Source organism: Vulpes vulpes, unplaced genomic scaffold, assembly GCF_048418805.1.
Source record: "Vulpes vulpes isolate BD-2025 unplaced genomic scaffold, VulVul3 u000000644, whole genome shotgun sequence".
NCBI lineage: Eukaryota > Metazoa > Chordata > Mammalia > Carnivora > Canidae > Vulpes > Vulpes vulpes.
The window spans coordinates 241,111-257,825 of NW_027325787.1; the positions used below are offsets into that span (position 1 = coordinate 241,111).

The following is a 16,715-nucleotide window of genomic DNA, read 5'->3' on the forward strand; positions in this document are numbered from 1 at the left end:
CACAAGAAAAAATTCTAAAGAGAGAAGCTTTAGAATTAAGAATATAATAGACACAATTTCCAAGAAGAACACTGTGCACCCACCTATCTGCACTTCATCAATTTTATTAAAAATGCTGTACTCTGCTCTTACCTGCCAGAAATTCTATGTCCTGTTCCATGAATGAAACAATGGCTTGCTCTGTCTTGGCTACTGAGGGAGCCACATCTACCTGCTGGGTCATCTTCTAAAGTGAACTCCTCTGGACTCAAGAGCTATTCTCTGCCCAGTGCCGAGCTAAGTCAGAGCTCAGGCAAAAAAAACTTGGTCGATACCTAATTATAGACTCACCACATCTTGTATTTTGCAGCCTGACCCTTCCTGGAATTTTGAGGATGCTATCCAGGATACCACTTCCTATTCCTAATCTGCATATTTTAGATGGCTTGATTCAAAACAATGTTTTGAATATAAACAGCCCAACATTTTTCCAAAACACAGGCTTTATTGGCATATAAAGTAATTTGCCACATGCATTGTGCTTGCATCCGAGCAGGTGGATAATAGATTAGAGTTACTAAGATGTCAGTGTATTTTCCCATCCACAGTGCAGTACAGTACAGAAAGAAAACTATGCAATGAAAAGAAAACAAACGATGATTCCAACAGTTTAACTCAAGTCCATATGTCATTCTCATTTACTAAGACCAATAGCAACAGAAAATAAAAATAGAGAATTGAAAACATAGAGCCTAGCAACAAAGAAATGAGTTCAACTCAAGCAGAGAGTTACACTGAGGCCAATAAGCCAGGGTCCAGTTCGGCTGGATTATCTGTGGCCCTAGAGAATATATAAGAGCTACACTCAACTTGCTGGTTTGCTACTTGCCTGGAAAAGGGCTAGCCTCAAGTAAGGCCTAAAAGCAAAGGAAAAAGAAGTGAAAAGTCCCTCCTAAAGGACTTAAGATTGCACCAAGCCTTGATCCTCCCCATTCTATTAAAAAAAAAAAAAAAACTGTAGCAAATACAGAATCAACTGCAAAGGTCTTTCTCCACTCAAAGCAGTTGTTTGCACCCCCTCACCTGATTGGCTCTGGGACAGGGTCTTATCTCACACCCCTAGAACCATCTGCTCCACAGTATCTAGCACCTCATAGACCTCAACGAATATTTCCAGAAGAACGGGATAAATTTCCATAACAACTTGGAGGATACCAAGAGGGCTGACAACAAGACATTTCAGAAGAATCAAGTGAGATAGATTAAAATGACCCCCTCGTGGAAATGCCACTATTGTGTGTAGTGCCCACTTCAAACTTCAGGGAATTCAAGGTTTTTTTCTCCAAATGTTTATTTTGATAAATTTCAAGTCTAAGGAAAAAATGTAAAGGAATAACATTAATAAATAAGTTGCAGATCACAATGCTGCATCCCTAAATACATTAGCGGTCATCTCCTTAAAACAAAAGAATGCTCTCCTTTCATTTGGGGGTTTAATTTCTGTAGCGCATACTGTGTGTTCAAAACTGCGTGACAAGGCACATTTTCAAATGTTCAGCACAAAACTCACACGCTCCAGGAAGTTATTATATAGTTGGGGATTTAAACTGGATGAACATGAAATAATTCAGGACGGTTAAATCCTAAACTCGGTGGCACTGATTCTAAGTGAAAAAGGCCCTCAGAGAAGTGAGAAACAGGTTAGGCCAAAGTTTCAGAAAAGAAATACATGGCACAGACAGACCGGCTGTTTATTACACCTGTTCTTCTTCCTCCTAGGCACACATCCAGACTACCTTTCCCAGCAAGCCTCCTCGCAGGCAGATATGACAATCCTACCAAGTATCAGCTGGTTATGGGGAAAGGAAGTGGAGGGTGCCCATCTAGGATGGCCAGTAAAAATCTGTCACTCCTAAATTTCTATGTTCTTTCCCTTTTCTGCTACTGTGATCCAAAGTAGCCGAATGACCTTGGGAGCTATTGGTTGAACATGGCAGAGCCACAGAATGAAAACTGCCTGGTTCCCTAAATCACCACCTGAATGAGAGCCATTCTCCAGTTCAGGACACTCACTTTGGATATGTAAGGAATAAAGTTGAATTGTTTTGAGTCATGCACCGTTGGTTTTATTGAAGCAGATAGTATTACCTCAACTAATACAAATTAGAGCTTAAATTATGTGTAGAAGGAGGTAATACTTTGAAAATAATGATTGTGCTTTTTCTCTATTGCTTTATGCACACAGCGATCTCTACTCTAGTTACCCAGAGGCATTCATATGTTCGGGCACTATTAAAGAAGGAATACAAAGAGAAATAAGGATGGGAGTTCCTTTTCTGGCACTATGGCAAAAAAGATACCTGTCCAATCCTTCAAACAACTAAAGATGCTGAACAAAATACTTCTTCAAAATAGTTTGAAATGATGTTAGTATGAGCCAACAAGAAAATGAGGCATACCAGAGCATAGCAATTACATCAGCTTTCACCTTGAAGGCATGTAACAAACAGGAGAACTTGAGCTTCTGTTTTTATAACAAAGCACAGCATAGGGGACAGCAAATAATCTTGGTAGCACAAAGCCAGGACTCACCAAGGTATGAAGAAAGTATACTAGGAGGTACTCTGCTATAATAGGACTCCAAAAGGCCACCAGGATTGCCTGTCTCCAAAATTAGTATTGAGTAGAGGAGAGAAAAGTCTTTACTGAAAATCTGTAATCACAAGAGAGCCCTCACAGGATTTCTGAATATGAATTGATTATGTGATTACTCCCCAAACCTCAAGTTGAAAATTTTAAGCCCTCGCTTTGCAGATCGTTTATGATGCCATGCACCTGGCAGAAACAAATGCAAAATCTAGAGAATTCACCTCAGTGCAAACCTCAAAGAATTCCCATTGACAAAGTCGAAAGAAAAGAAAAGAAAAGAAAAGAAAAGAAAAGAAAAGAAAAGAAAAAAAAGAAAGAAAGAAAGAAATTAAGTCACACACAAAAAAAGAAATTAAGTCACAGTAAAATAAGACAAAACTCCCATACACACATGCATAAGGAAACAAAGCGTCATGAACAACTAGCAGAAACAAGAGATAGTAGAAATGCACACACAAAGACGTCAAACTTTCAAATCATCAGACAGACAATATAAAATAAATGTTTAAATAATAGAAGGAAATAAGTATATAGGCTGCTGGCAAGATCAGACAGATTGGATAGTGGAAAATGACAAACACTGAAAATATCAAGACTCTAACACATAGAGATACTAAAGACAGAGACAGAAAACATGAAAAAGAGGTTAAAACATAGAGAAGACAAGGAACAAAAGTCTAACATATACTTATTCTGAAATCTAGAAGTAGAAAAGAGGGGTAGAGAGCAGGGACAATAACCTGAGAATCTTCAAGAACTGATGAAAAAATTCAATCCACAAATACACAAAACCCAGAAAAATCCCATGCAAAATAAATACATAGAAGAGAAATTCACATCTAGATACTTTACAATAAAACCACAGAACACCAAAGACAATAAAATATCTTAAGAGCAGTCATAAAGTACTATTGAAAAAAGAATACCCTTCAATGACAAGCAACAATTAGATTTAGTATTGACTTCTCAGAAGAGGAAATCAGAAAACAGAAAATTGTTAACATGTTGACAGAAAAATAACTAAATTGTATATTTAGCAAAAAGATTTTATACCTAGCAAAACTATATTTTTAGAAAACAGGAAAAAAATAGAACTTCCCAACAAACAGTAACTGAAATAATTTTCCCTCAACCTATCCTCTCTAAGTGAAATCTAAGAAGAGAAGTGACCCTCAGGAGTAGGTCACTGGGGGCAGAGGAAGGAATTACAAGCAAAATAGTAGTAAATATGTAGGTAAATCTGAATAAAATAGTAATGTCTAATGTGTGAAGTTTTAAAAAAATAAGATACAACTAAAACACTGATCAAAAATGGGACCTAAGTTGGGAAGTGGGGGGCAGAGACTAGAGTTAAGTAGCCTAACATTCTTTCATTGTTTGAGAGGAAAGGACAGATATGAATTAGGTTTAGACTTTGATAAGTATACCTGCCCAAACTTCCAGAGAACCACTAAAAGAATAGTAAAAGTGTAAAACTTCAAAACCACAATAGAAAAAATAAAATAAGAAAGGAAACCTCATCAATTCAAAAGAAGGCAAGAAATGAAAGAAAAAGAAACGTGGAAGAGGCAAAACAAATGGAAAGGATAAAATAACATGAAGGAGTAAATTGAAACATATCCATAATTACAATAAATATGAACATTACATATTTCAGTATTTACAGGCTGCCTAAAAACATTATCTACCTTTATGTCATGTATAAAAGATATATCCAAAATACTAGGATACAAAGAGTTTAAAAAAACAAAGGATGGAAAAACAAGCAGCAAGAATTAATAAAGAGGAAGCTGATTATTTCCCACAATTGTCGTGTATTATTGCATGAACATCAGACAAAATACGCTTGAAGACAAAAAGCAGTATGAACATTAAAGTGCATTCCTTCATAATAATAAAAGATTCAATTCTCCAAGATGACAGAAGAATTCTAAATATATACACCAAATAATGCAACTTCAAAATATATGAAGAAAAGTGGTAATCTACTCTCAATGAGAAATTTTAGTTCACTTCTCTCTCTCTCAATTAAAAATACATCGGCAAAGTATTGATAAAAATAGTAAAGATTTAAAAATTAGGTTAACAAGCTTGACTTAATGTTCCATAATTGACATCATAAGACTGTATTCTATGACAAAAATACAATGGTTAGAAATCAATAATGAAAAAAATAACTTGAAAGATACAAAACACTTTTAAATAATTCATAGAACAAAGAAAAAGTCATAATAAATTTAGGAGTTAATTAGAACTGAACAACAGTGAAAATTTTACATATAACAATTCCTGAGACAGCACTAATATAGGTCATTTACAGCTTGTATTTTTGCATTAGAAAAGGAAACTTCTGGGGCACCTGACTGGCTCAGTCAGAAGAGGCTGCATCTCTTGATCTCAGGGTCCTGAGTTCAAGCCCCATGTTGGGTGTAGAGATTACTTTAAAATAAAATATTTAAAAGAAAAAATAGAAAAGAAAACTTCAAAAGCTGTCACTTTAGGAAATTAAAAAAATATAATAAACCCAAAAGAGTCAAAAGAATAAAGATACAAGTGGAAAATAAACAGAAAGAGATACTACAGAGAAGATCTAAGAAACTAAAAGTTTCTGACTACAAGATGAAAGGCAAATAGGAACTTTACAAACGAGGAAACATACATAACCAATAAACTTATGAAAAGATATTTAAAACTTATTAATAACCAAAACCATTTAAATAACAATGAGATTATTTCACACTTATTATACTAGCAGAACTTCTACAGTCTGACAATATTAAATGTCTTGAGAACATGAAACAACAACAAAAAAACCTATTCACTACTGTGAGGATTATAAATTGTCACAGGCACTTTTTGAAGTTTCCATAATACAGAGGTTTTTCATTTTGTTTCTAATAAGAAACATTTTAAACCATGAGACAGTACAAACACACACACACACACACACACACACACGCACGCACGCACCCGTACCTATAATGTTTCCATTTATACCAAAGCATGCAAAACTGAACAATATTGTAGTTTTGGGCTAAAAAAAAAAATATGTGATAAAGCTATAAAGAAAAACAAGGACACAAACCACACAGACACCCCACACATCTACTCGAATCCCAGAAGCTAGAATTTTGCCATTCTTAGCTGCAATGGAGTCTTAGAATTGTGATCGTTAGCTGATCCCCACTAAAATTTGCACAGAATAGACAGATAGGAAACTAGGAGACGCTATCACAGGCAGAAATTCCACAGCCTTGAAAGTCAGGCTTTGTCCCAGGACAGGATTTTCCACCATTTACCAGGAATCTAGAGGACCCAACACAAAAGAATCTACCAGAAGATGGCAGAAGACACTAATCTCACCCATCAGGGACAGAGCAGTCCCTGATCTCCTGCCTTCAGGGTGCAAGGAGGGGAGCTAAGGGGACGTCCACCCCTTTCTGGGTCCAGATAATTATGGGAAAGAAACAGGAGAGAAGAAAAAGAGGACAGTGGATAGAGTGGCTCCTGCTTGGCCTGACCCCTCCTGGGTGACTGCCTCCTGACTGCAGAAAGTACCACTGAGAGACATCCTTGTGCCCATCTCCCTATACTCCTTGAAGCCCTGAGAAGAGATGACCCACACCAGTGGGGCACAGCTTCATCAGCCCAGTGCGACAGCAGGCCCAAGCAGAGAGAGTAGTGAGGTCCAGGGCTGGGTGGGAGGAGGAGGAGGCTGAGCTGAGTCTTATTTCCATGTCATTGGGTCTTGGGTCAAGGTCATGCACGGTTTTTTAAAAAATAATAAAATAAATAAATAAATAGTTTTTTTTTTTTTTAGATTTTATTTATTTATTCATGAGAGAAACAGGTAGAGAGAGAAGCAGGCTCCATGCAGGGAACCCGATATGGGACTCGATCCTGGGATTCCAGGATCACGCCCTGGGCTGAAGGCAGGTGCTAAACCGCTGAGCCACCCAGGGATCCCCAGATTTATTTATTTTAGAGAGCGTGGGTCTATATCTTATTGTGGGTCATTGAAAATCACTGGATTAGACTACATGTAATAAGAGTCACAGGCTTCAGCTGCTCATATGAAACAAGAAGCACCAGTGGGCAAGAGAGCCCCCAGGAGCAGTGATCACTCCACCTAAGGAGCCTGAATCTGCTCACCTCAATCAGAAATACAAGGAAGGAATGTGCTCGACACTACTTCCCACACACACACCATCAGACAAAGGAGTGGGGGCAACATGAGCAAATGGGCATTATTCTCCTAGGAAGACTAGGAATACTATAAGAGACTATGTGGATTATCTGACCACACTGAGTTTTAAAAGAGGATCAGAAGTTATTATTCTTGGGGTGCTTGGGTGACTCAGTCAGTTAAGTGTCTGCTTTGGGCTCAGGTCATGATCCCGGGGTCCTGAGATTGAGCCCCCACAATCAGGGTCCTTGCTCAGCAGGGAGTCTACTTTTCCCTCTCTCACTGCCTTCTGCTCCCCCTGCTTGTGCTCTTCTCGCCCCCGTCAAATAAATTAAGAAAATCTAAAAAAAAAAAAAATTATTCTTTTTCCTGATATAATAAATGGGTATGTGCCGGGGAAGAAGGTTTAGTGTAGGAAAAAACGAATAAATTGCATTTTCTCTATATACTGGAGTTGCAGGATGGGTAAAACTGGTGTCTTTCCAACATGTGAATGGAGGAAGAAGGTTGTGGTCAGAGGATCATAGGAACCAGGGACAATATAAACAAGGTCAGGGGAGCTGGAAGGAGAGAGCAAATTCAGGGATCAGTTCCAGAAGCATTCCCTGAGCCCTAACAGGGAGGGCCAGACCACAGAAGGTCTTGAAAGACAAAGGAAGACTTGGTAAGGTGGGCAACAGAGAGCCAGCACCCGCCATGGCTCTCAGGAGCCGAGGGCCCTAACAACGGTAACAACACAACAATACAAATCGCTACAATAATTTGTGACTACGTGCCAGGCTCCATGCCAAGTGCTTCTCCGGGACTCTAGGATTTCACAATGACCCGTTCAGGATTTCCACGTTACTCAGTCTTATTTCCATATCACTGGGTCTTAGGTCAAGGTCACGCACAGCTCTAAGGGGTAGAGGCACTTCCAGAGGGTTCTGGGGGCAACTGGTCTGCAAGAGTCCCTAGGAAGGCAAGGGACCAGGAGGGACAGAGCCCCTTCAAGGTGACCTGCAGTGTCCCCGGCGTGAGGCACCAGAACTCAAGAGGAGGAGATGAATAGAAGGTGGATTTCCAAGAAAGCAGCAAGCAGCCCCGGTGGTAAGTTAGATACATGGATCTAGAACAAGTAGGTGGACAAGTTTTCCAACCTGGGAAATGGGATAAAGGGTGGCAACAGAGAAAAACCACAACCAAATGAATGCCCTCATTCACAATTTCTGCCTGGATGCTTGGAACTTGCACTACATCTCTTGTTCTCATTTGTTTGGACTGAAAAGACATTTTCCCAGGGCCTTCGTTCATTTTGAAGTTCAGAGGATTATTTAAAAAAGATCAGGGGATCCCTGGGTGGCTCCAGGACTGATCCTGGAGTCCCAGGATCGAGTCCCACGTCGGGCTCCCTGAATGGAGCCTGCTTCTCCCTCTGCCTGTGTCTCTGCCTCTCTCTCTCTCTCTCCCTGTGTTTCTCATGAATAAATAAATAAAATCTTTAGATAGATAGATAGATAGATAGGTAGATAGATCGATCATTCTGGGACGCCCAGGTGGCTCCGTAGTTGCACATCTGCCTTCGGCTCAGGGCGTGATCCTGGGGTCCCCGGGAGTCCCACATCAGGCTCCCCCCCACAGGGAGCCTGCTTCTCCCTCTGGCTCTGCCTCTGGCTCTGCCTCTCTCTGTGCCTCCCATGAATAAATAAAATCTTTAAAAATAAATAAACAAACAAATAAATAAAATTATCATTCTTCTAAAATGTCTACCTTTCTGGTGGAAAGAGTGAAAGAATAAGAGCAGTCATAGGAGGTGGTGATGCCCTGGCCACCTCCCGTTCAGGGCTGACATCCCAGCGTGCGCCAGCCCAACCTCTGACTGCGGCCAATGGCATGAACAAGTCCCCCAGGAACTTTCTCTGGCTGAAGTCTGCTCTGCCAGCTTGCAAGCAGCAGAGCTCTGGGCTTAGATGAGGAAGTCAAAGTGACCCCGCTCCACTTGGGTCTGTACAAACCCATATGGGGTTTCTAGGAGTTAGGGGTAGGGGGGCCCCCAGGAAGGAGATACCAGACAACCCACTAATCTGACAAGTTAGGCCCACTGGTTTTTATTCAGAAAACAAAGGAGATGTCACTGCATTTGCACCTCTGAGTGTGTTGGGCAGCTCACAGGAATTACAAAAGTGAATGTCCCAGGAAATCTCTTTCTGTGGAGGCCACAACAGAAAGGCCAGGTGTAATACTTGGGTAATTCAGGAAAGTCACATCCCTGTGGTAAGAGCCTTTGGTTTACCAAGTAGGTGAATGCGCTCAGAGGTAGATGAAAGAAAATTCAGAAGATGAAGAGGAATTACGGAAGTCTCTGTCAAGGGAACTACAAAGCCCCTTGCATCCCTAACAGCCAGACGTGGGAACACAGAATGTCACGAAGCTAAACCCTACTTCTTGCCAAAATCACATCAAATATTCCCTACCCCGCCCTCTGAGTTTTCCCAGGAGGAGGTTCCATTTCAAGCATGGAAGGGGAAGTCATCAACCCTGGAACAGAAACGGTTGAACAGTTGTGAGGTAGCCCCAGTGAGGTAGGTAAAAAGAAAAAAAAAAGCCTGGAATTTGGGAGTTACGAGAACTGCTTGGCTACCAATGAGTATGTGGCCCTAGGAACACAGGGCCTCAGTTTCTTCATTTGTAAAACGGGACATTAATGCATATTTATCATTACTGAGTAGTAACAACAGTAGTGGTATATGAAAACTAGATTATTCTAAGAATCAATTAAAGTCATATAGGGGTGGTACCTTTTTTTAAAAAAGATTTTATTTATTTATTTATTTATTTATTTATTTATTTATTTGAGAGAGAGCGCACATGAGCAGGAGGAGGGGCAGAGGGAGACTTCCCACTGACCGCAGTACCCAAGGCAGGACTCAACCCCAGGATACCGAGATCAAGACCTGGGCCACCCAGGCACCCCAGGGAGGCGCTTGTAAAGAAAAGCCTCTTACCAGTGTCATACAGTTTTTTCTGTTACCCAATATTGCCAAACTTACCCAGGGCAACTTCTTTCTTTTTCAAGAGACCATCATAAATGCTCAATCTAGTCCCACGAAACAACGCGAGTACTTTAACTCAGAGATTTGTATTAGTCATTAAACGGTAATTGTTTTAAAGGCTGCAAAAATGTCCAGTTTGCCGAATCAGAAACTGCCAGGTGTGAGATGATCCTGAGATCATCTAAAATCTATCTGGTATAACACACTAAAATCCTCTCTTTTTTTTCTTTTTCTTTCTTTCTTTTTTTTTTTTTTTTAACTAAAATCCTCTCTTTAAGGAGGACTTGCTGTTATCCGAATTTTAAGGAAGTGACATCCACAAAGGTACCCAGCGCACACTCTGCATAATGTCTGGAGTCCTGTATCAGCAGTTCCTGCCAGGTCCCAGTAACTGGATCATATCCTTGAGTTGGAAAACACAAGTCCCCAAGAACCTCGGAGTTTAAATGCTCACTCAAGAGGAATCACTGGTCTATTTTCATGAATACGCCTTGGGACAGTTCCATTGGTTGCCTTGGGACAGTTCCATTGGTTTCTGCGGGTACACACTCACTCTTCTTTGAAATGCAGGGGGAGGAGGAATAAGATAGCTTTAAACAGCCTACACATGAAAAGCTTTCTTCCACACAACTCAACAAATAAAAGTCGACCACAATCATTTTCTCTCCATCCACTACCACCTCCAACTATTTTGTGCTCTTCCTAGTTTCATCTTTGTAGAGGAAATATTTTCTTAAAAAAAAAAAAGAAAAGAAAAGAAAAAGTTCCCCTGGGGGCGCCTGGCTGGCTCAGTGGGTAGAGCCCAGGACACTTGATCTCAGGGGTGCGAGTCCAAGCCCCACGGTGAATGTGGAGCCTACTTTACAAAGAAAAGGAAGAAAGAAAACGGAAAAGTTCCAGCGGTGAATGTGGAGCCTACTTTACAAAGAAAAGAAAGAAAAATGAAAAGTTCCAGCACAAACTGTTGAAAGACCTGCGACTTCCCAGAACACGATTATTCTAATTGCCATTTCCAACCCCGGGCAGGTAACAGGAACTATAAGCAGAGCGGAGGAAAAGGAGAATGCAGAGAGGGGTCTGTCCTCCCTACTTCTTTTTTAAAAGATTTTATTTATTTATTCACGAGAGACACACAGAGAGAGGCAGAGACAGAGGCAGAGGGAGAAGCAGGCTCCCTGCGGGGAGCCCAGTACAGGACTCGATCCCAGAACCCTGGGATCAGGGCCTGAGCCCAAGGCAGATGCTCAACCACGGAGCCACCCAGGCGCTCCTGTCCTTCCTACTTCTACAAACTCCCTCCCTGAGCATCCTCCAGGGAAGGAGTGATGCACGGAGGATGGCAGTGGCCACAAGAAGCAGGAGGCACTACAGTTTGCCAGAAGTGTCCACTGATTCCTCCTCGCTTCTCTAACAGCGCTCACGTGAACCGAGGGGTCCTGAAAATCCAGAGTGGAGCAGAAGAGGACCTCTCCATCCACCACACCTAGAAATCTTAGTACTCGTAGCTCCGGGATGTTTAGGAGAGCCCAACCCCGACACTGCCGTTTCAGTAATCGCACAAGAGAGGAGATAATGCGACTATATTTGATGATATTCAAACATCATCTGTGTGTTATCATTTTACTCAACACTCAAAACACTACTGAGTCTGCCAAGCAGATTATATAGCTTGGCAAACTTTCATTTCATCAACGACACTTAATATGAAATAATTTTCGCTGACAACTAGAATAACAGTGATATAACAGATCCCGAGGTGGCAACAGAGTAAATCCACGTATTCTGGAAGAATCGCAACCAAGTACTTTCAAATGGCTCTGTGAGACGTTCCCATGACTCATAAAGGAAGGGGGGCCCTGGTTTGGAAGTAACCCCCGGGATCCCTGGGTGGCACAGTGGTTTGGCGCCTGCCTTTGGCCCAGGGCACGATCCTGGAGACCTGGGATCGAATCCCACATCAGGCTCCCGGTGCATGGAGCCTGCTTCTCCCTCTGCCTGTGTCTCTGCCTCTCTCTCTCTCTCTCTCTCTCTCTCTCTCTCTGTGACTATCATAAATAAATAAAAAATTAAAAAAAATTATTTAAAAAAAAAAAAGGAAGTAACCCCCCAAACACCCTCTCCCTTCCCTTCGTACAGACTGGTCCGGGGCTCTTTCATACCAACAGCCAGTCCAATCACTCGCTATAGACGTGCTGGCTTATTAGAGGACACGGTATACAGGCCTTTTTCCTACTCACTCTGAGCACAAGCGCCTCTTAAACTGTCAGGGCAGAAGTTCTCTCTTCAGCGAAAGAGGTTCCAGGGCTCTGCAAGCCGTTCCCTTGGGCGTTCTTTAGAGAATATTTTGGACACTTTAAAAGCAGTGATTTTCAAACTGTTTCACCGGAGGTACTAGGGTTCTAGGGCGAGGCCCCGGGCACAGCCCAGGGGAAGACGTCAGGCTCTGGGCTCCTGGTTCCTGGTTTCCCCCAAAGCAGCTCTGTTCCTATTCCGCTCATGTACTAGGGTCTTGCATAAGATTCCGCTTTTGGTGCTAAATATAAAACAAAAATGATGTCTTCAAAAATGTGTGAAAACCATTGCAACAAATCATTCTCTCCAGACGCTCTTCACCCATTGCCTCCCCCTCCCCCCGGGGCTGTTTCCTTGGAATGCAGGTTTATGTATTTATTTTCCTTTGAGGAAGCTCACCCTTGTTTTCTCTTCTAGAATTTGAAACATACATAAAGTAAAACAATCAAATCCATTTATTTACAATATCCTAAAAGTAAACCAGAGTTTTTGCACCAGAAATCTCTCCAAGGTTAAGATTTGTTTTTCTCATCTGGATTGTACGACTGACACTCCCACCCTCACCCCCCACTTAGGGCTTCCCCCCCACCCCCCCACCAGCCTTCTGCCATCAGCAAAGGAGGCATATATATATACCTGACATTCAGTCTTTACGAATTTTCTTCTTGGATGCAAAGAAAAGAGTGAAGATGCTCCTCTCTCTTTACCTCTCCATGAAACTGGCATTTGGTTGGTATTCTGGATTAATCATTAGAAATTTGGCATAGCTATCAAAAAATGCCAGCTTCAGGTGAGTATGTGTACATCTGACCACTGAAAATGAATTTGAACACGACTGAACGTCTTATTCATTTGTATCGGTAAAATTTAAGTCGTACATAGCAGTCTAAAGCCCAATTTTTCTAACCCCAAAGTCAAAAACAAATAAACAGAAATGCCAAAGATGTGGAGTCTCTTTAGAAATTCTGAGCAAACGATTTGACAGACAATGGAGAAGGAAGGCAGATTCTAGAAACCAACAAATCCCATTCATTTCCTTCAGTTTGTAAAAACAAGCAACCGACTTGCTTCCTGCCAATGACCATACTTATAGATAAGAAAGCTCCCTGCAGGAAATCCTTTGCTAAAAGAGAAGCCTTGTGCCATGAAATGCAACCTTTTTCACCAAATCCCAGTCAGTTAAATATCTGACAACATGGGATCATGAAATATATACGCTGCATCAACCCAACAGGTGATTGTTCTATCACTGTATTTCCTCTGGCATAGGGGCAGGATGTTATATAAACATTAAAATACGGTCAGGATTCTTTCCACTTTCTCTCTCCCCGCCCCATGCAATTAGCTGATAAAAACAAGGAAAATGTGCTGCTTTTTAAAAAGACCCAAGTGTTAAGGAAGATTTAAAACTGACCATCTTCAATTAAGATAAAGCAGGACAATGCAATCAATCATGATTGGCAGGAAGCCATCACTAAAGGAATATCAAGAATTTAGAATTTAAAGGCCACCACTGACAAGATTAGAGAAACGTCAGAAGGGCGTTGACATTATATGTACCAGCTTCCACGCTGACCGCCCAAGTCAACCTCGAGGAGAGGGCCTCCTTGGTTATTTCCTCACTCAGCAAAGTGAAAAGGGGGAAGGTCTCCAAACTTTTCTCCCTTCCTCACCCACCTCACTGAAACCACTCACTCCCTGAGATGCTGAAAACTATTAGCAACTTTGATTCCGGATTAGCCTTCTCATCTGCAAGAGAAGAGGGAACTGTTCTAAATTCATCAAATACTAACTGCAGTTCTGAGCACAGTGTAGCCCTAGTTAGGAGTTCTCTCCTTCCTGCTCAGCCGCTGAGAACACCCTCCCCGGTACTTCCCAAAGCACCAGACACAGCCTTTCTTTATGCCTGCTCCTGAAACCTTGGTGCAGGATTCCAAAATGCCAGTTCTTTGACTTCAATTGCCACAGTTCAACTTTGGACCCCTCTTGCAAACAGAAACTCGTCATTTATACCTTCCCCAAGTGACTCCTCAGCCACAGGTAACGCTCTAGTCTTTAGGGCTCTAAAAAGAGCTTCCTTCTCACCGCAGACCTACAAATCAGTTTGATTCCACAATTAAGCGCTCCAATACCTGCTTCTTTGCCTTTCCTTGCACAGCTCAGTGGTAGCAAACTGCTAAGTAAGCACGTGGGCTCATCCTGGCCTTAAGAGGTTCTCCTCCTCGCGTATTTTTAAGAAAATAGTTACGAAATCCAGGAGGCTGCATTTTTGGTTGTTGTTGTAAAATGACCTTGATCTGACAGGCATGGTCTCGGGTTTCAGCAGATGCTGTGGGAAAGCTTACAGAAGCCAACATGTTCTCCAGGCATCTGTGATGACATACAGGGTTTTTTTGTTGTTGTTGTTGTTGCTGTTTTTCTTAAGGGGGTGGTTATGGTAGTGTATGGGGGTGTGGGGGTTACTATTCCCGGTTTCCATGACAACCAAGTCTCCACTCATCGGTTATTAGATACCATCCACTTCCTGTGTCTAAATTTTTAAGCCAATCAGAAAAGTGTTTATACATTTAACAACTTCTGAGACAGTGCTTCTGTCATTGAGCTGCTTTAAGGCTCAGATGAAGATGTCCACGGGTCTTACGCATTTTTTGGGGGGGTTTTATAGATACACAATGCCACGATATTTACTAATTCCTATTCTTATAAGGCAAAGAATGCCCCTTTTCTTGGACGTGGAACTCATCCTCCTCAAGCCAGATGCCACAATTTCCTATAATAGTGTGCAAGCTCATTTTGTTTGCTCTTCCTTGCCTTTTTCTTCAACCGTCGCAGACTTAAATTTAGTGCGTGATCCGTGTCCACGCATAGGACACTTAAACGACCCAAGTAAAGATCCAGCTAAACATCCATCTGCCGATGGCGACGCTTAAATATCCAGGTCAAAAAAAAAAAAAAGGAAGAAGAAGAAAAAAAAAAAAAAAAAAAAACCACGCCAAGGAGAAATTATTCTAAGTTGAACAACTTTGCATCGTACGGCTCCGGAGGAGAAAGAAGCATGCAGCATGCATCGTAAAGTGATAGGTCTATAAATGCAAGCTAGTAGCTGACGTCTGCAAAGAAATTTGTCACCAAAATGGCCTACTTTATCCGGATAGAGACAACAACGGGGGGGGGGGGGGGGGGGGGGGAGAAAAAAAAATGAGACTTCAAGGCTGTCTCGAGCAAACGGCACCCGAAATTTTAAAAAAGCCATCTTATCTTGCAGGAATCCGCGCGCTTGGGAAAAAGCTAACCTGAAATTACAGCGAGACTTAAAAAAAAAAAAAAAAAAAAAAAAGGAGGTCCGGGGTGGCTGTTTTCCTAAGTCTCCATCTCGCTGACCAATCAGGGTGAGAGTTGAAGTGGTTTGTAGTCATCTGGGCCGCCTTCCGCTCTGCACTCTGGGCTGCTCTCCCCTCTCCAGGCAGAGCTGGCGATCAATGAGAAACAGCGAACAAAAGGAACAGAACAGGATGCCTCCCCGGGAGCCGAGGAGCAGGGTCCCCTCTTCCCCCCGCGAGCCCGGGGCGCGCAGCACGCGGCCCCCGACAGCTCCGCGCGGGAGCCCCCGCAGCCGGGCCGCAGCAGGCGCAGCTCGAGTCTGCAAGCCTGGGTCGCGACCGCCTGCAGACGGGCCCTGTGACACGGGGCTCCCCGAGCCCAGCCAGTGGAAACTAATCAATGAAGTGAATTAATGATCCCACGATTAAGAGCTGAGCTGCCGGGGAGGCCCGCCTTTCCCTCCCCCAAATGTCAGCCCAGGAGTATAAACAAAGCATGAGAAATAGTCAGTCTTTAGCCTCCCAGCCAGTCCTCGGGGTTTGCTCCTCAAAACAACGCGGCTCCAAAAAAGGACAGAGATCCTCGCTTCTGCCCTCAAAGGAAACTCTCCTCTGGACGTGTCACATCAGGATAACCAGCGACAGGGTTTGCAAAGGGGTCTCCACCGCCCGCCCCCCCCTCTCACCTCCCCCCACCCCGGGTCGGACACGGTTGGTAACTGATAGCAAAAAAAAAAAAAAAAACAAAACCAGTGGCGACAGCAAAATGCTGTAAAAACTCTTCCCCGAGCCCAACTCCCCATGCAACACGCTAGTGCCTTGAAAATAAAAGTAACGCCCGGGGACCCCCCACAAAAGTCAAGCCCTGGGAAGTCATTACCAGAATCGCATCAATTACCTGGGGGAGGGAATTAAAAAAAAAAAAAAACACAAAAAAAAAACAAAAACAAACAAAACATTTTTTTTTTTAATTAACCATCCGTCGGGTCTTCCGAAAGAATTTTTGAAAGACGATTCACCAATTCCTGAGAAACTTTTTCTTTTTCTTTTTTTTTTTTTTTTAATGAACTTACTTTTGAGCCAAAACTAATGAAAAATAGTCAACTTGCGATGTGCCCGCACCTTCCCCCCCATCTGGGCTGCAAGCTCTATAAATCACTCCCGAACCCAGGTGGAAATGGGAGCGTGCAGGGGTGGAGGGGGTGGGGGGGTGGAGGGGGGCGACAGCTTTAAAAAAAAAAAACAAACAAACAGAAA

At 42.4% G+C, this 16,715-nt stretch overlaps 1 protein-coding gene across 3 annotated transcripts in view; it reads right to left on the reverse strand.

Moving 5' to 3' along the window:
• LOC140593697 (forkhead box protein N3) overlaps nucleotides 1-16,715 on the reverse strand; it is a 248,655-nt gene that overhangs the window by 231,670 nt on the left and 270 nt on the right. The gene's annotated exons all lie outside the window — the stretch shown is intronic.